The 5,000-nt window shown below is 53.3% G+C and overlaps 1 non-coding gene across 1 annotated transcript in view; it reads left to right on the forward strand.

The window, feature by feature from the left end:
• Positions 1–3,863: 3,863 nt before the first annotated feature.
• LOC124565941 overlaps positions 3,864–5,000 on the forward strand; it is a 1,910-nt gene continuing 773 nt past the window's right edge. Inside the window, exon 1 of the ribosomal RNA XR_006970708.1 lies at positions 3,864–5,000. This exon is cut by the window's right edge and continues 773 nt beyond it. This is a non-coding gene — a ribosomal RNA (small subunit ribosomal RNA).

Genomic DNA, 5,000 nt, shown 5'->3' on the forward strand with positions numbered 1-5,000 from the left:
ATAACCAGACCGGGAGGTCCACTCGGAAAACAGAATATCCCACCCTTCCGACAACCACCATTGCTCAGCTAAGCCACCAACACCCACACATGTCCCAGACAGGGGTGCACCCAACATCACAATACTGCCTCCTGTCACACCACACAAACAATGGCAGGAATGAAAGACACAGGTCTGCCACAAGCATGGAATCAGAGCGCCGCCTGTTATGAGCCAAAGGTGCACCCTGACGTGGCAAATCAGATGATGCCGCAGTCATTTACTTACGATAATCACAATCAACAAACCGGGCCCCCCCCCCCCCCCCCCAAGTGCCTTAACCTAACCCGTATTGTACCTTAACCTAACCCGTATTGTACCTTAACCTAACCCGTATTGTACCTTAACCTAACCCGTATTGTACCTTAACCTAACCCGTATTGTACCTTAACCTAACCCGTATTGTACCTTAACCTAACCCATATTGTACCTTAACCTAACCCATATTGTACCTTAACCTAACCCATATTGTACCTTAACCTAACCCATATTGTACCTTAACCTAACCCATATTGTACCTTAACCTAACCCATATTGTACCTTAACCTAACCCATATTGTACCTTAACCTAACCCATATTGTACCTTAACCTAACCCATGTTGCGCCTTAACCTAACCCATGTTGCGCCTTAACCTAACCCATGTTGCGCCTTAACCTAACCCATGTTGCGCCTTAACCTAACCCATGTTGCGCCTTAACCTAACCCATGTTGCGCCTTAACCTAACCCATGTTGCGCCTTAACCTAACCCATGTTGCGCCTTAACCTAACCCATGTTGCGCCTTAACCTAACCCATGTTGCGCCTTAACCTAACCCATGTTGCGCCTTAACCTAACCCATGTTGCGCCTTAACCTAACCCATGTTGCGCCTTAACCTAACCTATGTTGCGCCTTAACCTAACCTATGTTGCGCCTTAACCTAACCTATGTTGCGCCTTAACCTAACCTATGTTGCGCCTTAACCTAACCTATGTTGCGCCTTAACCTAACCTATGTTGCGCCTTAACCTAACCTATGTTGCGCCTTAACCTAACCTATGTTGCGCCGTAACCTAACCTATGTTGCGCCGTAACCTAACCTATGTTGCGCCATAACCTAACCTATGTTGCGCCTTAACCTAACCTATGTTGCGCCTTAACCTAACCTATGTTGCGCCTTAACCTAACCTATGTTGCGCCGTAACCTAACCTATGTTGCGCCTTAACCTAACCTATGTTGCGCCTTAACCTAACCTATGTTGCGCCTTAACCTAACCTATGTTGCGCCTTAACCTAACCTATGTTGCGCCTTAACCTAACCTATGTTGCGCCTTAACCTAACCTATGTTGCGCCTTAACCTAACCTATGTTGCGCCTTAACCTAACCTATGTTGCGCCGTAACCTAACCTATGTTGCGCCTTAACCTAACCTATGTTGCGCCTTAACCTAACCTATGTTGCGCCGTAACCTAACCTATGTTGCGCCTTAACCTAACCTATGTTGCGCCTTAACCTAACCTATGTTGCGCCTTAACCTAACCTATGTTGCGCCTTAACCTAACCTATGTTGCGCCTTAACCTAACCTATGTTGCGCCTTAACCCAACACACGTTGGGCCTTAACCCAACACACGTTGGGCCTTAACCCAACACACGTTGGGCCTTAACCCAACACACGTTGGGCCTTAACCCAACACACGTTGGGCCTTAACCCAACACACGTTGGGCCTTAACCCAACACACGTTGGGCCTTAACCCAACACACGTTGGGCCTTAACCCAACACACGTTGGGCCTTAACCCAACACACGTTGGGCCTTAACCCAACACACGTTGGGCCTTAACCCAACACACGTTGGGCCTTAACCCAACACACGTTGGGCCTTAACCCAACACACGTTGGGCCTTAACCCAACACACGTTGGGCCTTAACCCAACACACGTTGGGCCTTAACCCAACACACGTTGGGCCTTAACCCAACACACGTTGGGCCTTAACCCAACACACGTTGGGCCTTAACCCAACACACGTTGGGCCTTAACCCAACACACGTTGGGCCTTAACCCAACACACGTTGGGCCTTAACCCAACACACGTTGGGCCTTAACCCAACACACGTTGGGCCTTAACCCAACACACGTTGGGCCTTAACCTGCTCTGTAATTGTCATACGACGCGTTAAATTAGTGTAGTGTTGCCTAACTGCAACCCCCGCAATATAGTTTGCTACTCGCACTGCCCGGTCCCCAGAGTATCGCTTCATGTTAAACACCTTGCAGCTATACACTGTAATGCGGATGGCGGCAGGACGTACATGCTCAATGCCCTTCGCAGTTGTTCATTGGCATTCGCATGGCGAAGCACAGCCTACGTTGTGGTACGGCTTGTGGCAACTGTCCGCTGATGTTGTACGTCCAAATCACACACTGTACCGCACATTGGTCCTCATGTACTGAATGATACATCGTGGTACATGTGTGACCGTACCACGACTGCGCCAACAACGGCGAACCATACGGTCCAAATATTGTGCACTCAGCTACGTGTCGTCTCCCTATAAGAGCTGGATTGCAGTATGGTATGCCGTGGATGGCGATCAGCATGAGCCGTCTGTTGATGTAGTGGCGCGTGTTGTCAGACGTAGTCGTCTCTTCTCACACACCGTGATAGCATGGTGCACTGCGTTCCACATCTGCGACATGCGACAGAGGCCGGTTGACAGTCGTTCGCGCAATGGACATCGCATACGTACGGGGGCCACCTTCCACGTGTTCGCGAAGCGTGCACATGTTGTTGCGTGTATGTGGGCAGACATAGTGTGTCGTGACACCTGACACAGGCATGCAACAATCGTTGAATTTGCAAATGGCGATGGACGTCTACGTTTGCTGGTGACGTTACGCAAATGAAGAACTGGTAAACCGTTGTGGTGCGGTTGTTCTCGCTAGAGGTGAATCAGTGATGGCGACGATCGGTTGAGCTACCAACCGGTTGTTTCAGCGATACCCACCATGCCCACGAACGTGAATGGCATGTGGGTGTGAAGCGATACGCGGCGGTGGCTGGGTGGGACCGTCCCCGGCCGGTGAGGGGGGGCCTTCCGGCGTGCTGGCCGCGCGGTGCGTGGGCGCACGCGCTACAGCCGGCTGGTGGGGGCGGCCAGTGGCAGGCGCGCCGGCCGACGGAGGCGGCAGGCGGCGCAGCTGCGCGCCGGCGCACCCTGCACGCGGCGCCGTGCGGCCAAAGTAGGTCCTCGCGGGCCCGGTGCGAAGCGCGGTGGACATCTGCAGTGTGCTGGTCCGATTGAGGACTGTGTGCGCTGAGGATGCGCCGCCGCCCGGCGCTCGGCGCCGCGACGCCGTCTGCTGCTCGGTCGCCTCTGCGGTTCTCGCAGGTGGATTGTATCGCAGCTGTGCGGACGTGTTGGCGCGTGCGCTGTGCTGGGAGAGTTCGCTTCGGCACCCAAGTGGGGCTTTTGTCCTTCTGTGGCGCTGGCGTTGGAGCTGCCGGCCACCGTAGGTGGCGCGTGTTGTCTCCCGCCGGCAATGCCACGACAGCACGCTCCCGGGCCTCTGTCGGCAGCGGCAAGCTCAGTTGGGAGCACGGGTGGTCGCACCTAAAGCGTCTACTCGCCAAACTCCGGGCGATTGCGCCTCTCTCGAACCCGACCAAGTACTTAGGACGGCGCTGCGCGCCGCCGGGACCTGAGAGGGTTTCGAGGTGTATTGTGCAGGGGAGCTCAGCCTCCTCCTGTTTGCAGAATAATTGAGCGGACGCTTGCGTGTTCGCGCGGGCCCCCGGGACACACTCCCGGGCGGCCGGCTGCTCAGCTCTAGTTGACGCAGCTCCCTGGTTGATCCTGCCAGTAGTCATATGCTTGTCTCAAAGATTAAGCCATGCATGTCTCAGTACAAGCCGCATTAAGGTGAAACCGCGAATGGCTCATTAAATCAGTTATGGTTCCTTAGATCGTACCCACGTTACTTGGATAACTGTGGTAATTCTAGAGCTAATACATGCAAACAGAGTCCCGACCAGAGATGGAAGGGACGCTTTTATTAGATCAAAACCAATCGGTCGGCTCGTCCGGTCCGTTTGCCTTGGTGACTCTGAATAACTTTGGGCTGATCGCACGGTCCTCGTACCGGCGACGCATCTTTCAAATGTCTGCCTTATCAACTGTCGATGGTAGGTTCTGCGCCTACCATGGTTGTAACGGGTAACGGGGAATCAGGGTTCGATTCCGGAGAGGGAGCCTGAGAAACGGCTACCACATCCAAGGAAGGCAGCAGGCGCGCAAATTACCCACTCCCGGCACGGGGAGGTAGTGACGAAAAATAACGATACGGGACTCATCCGAGGCCCCGTAATCGGAATGAGTACACTTTAAATCCTTTAACGAGTATCTATTGGAGGGCAAGTCTGGTGCCAGCAGCCGCGGTAATTCCAGCTCCAATAGCGTATATTAAAGTTGTTGCGGTTAAAAAGCTCGTAGTTGGATTTGTGTCCCACGCTGTTGGTTCACCGCCCGTCGGTGTTTAACTGGCTTGTATCGTGGGACGTCCTGCCGGTGGGGCGAGCTGAAGGCGTGCGACGCGCCTCGTGCGTGCTCGTGCGTCCCGAGGCGGACCCCGTTGCAATCCTACCAGGGTGCTCTTGAGTGAGTGTCTCGGTGGGCCGGCACGTTTACTTTGAACAAATTAGAGTGCTTAAAGCAGGCAAGCCCGCCTGAATACTGTGTGCATGGAATAATGGAATAGGACCTCGGTTCTATTTTGTTGGTTTTCGGAACCCGAGGTAATGATTAATAGGGACAGGCGGGGGCATTCGTATTGCGACGTTAGAGGTGAAATTCTTGGATCGTCGCAAGACGAACAGAAGCGAAAGCATTTGCCAAGTATGTTTTCATTAATCAAGAACGAAAGTTAGAGGTTCGAAGGCGATCAGATACCGCCCTAGTTCTAACCATAAACGATGCCAGCC

The sequence above is a fragment of the Schistocerca americana genome, unplaced genomic scaffold (assembly GCF_021461395.2).
Source record: "Schistocerca americana isolate TAMUIC-IGC-003095 unplaced genomic scaffold, iqSchAmer2.1 HiC_scaffold_1351, whole genome shotgun sequence".
Taxonomy (NCBI): Eukaryota; Metazoa; Arthropoda; class Insecta; order Orthoptera; family Acrididae; genus Schistocerca; species Schistocerca americana.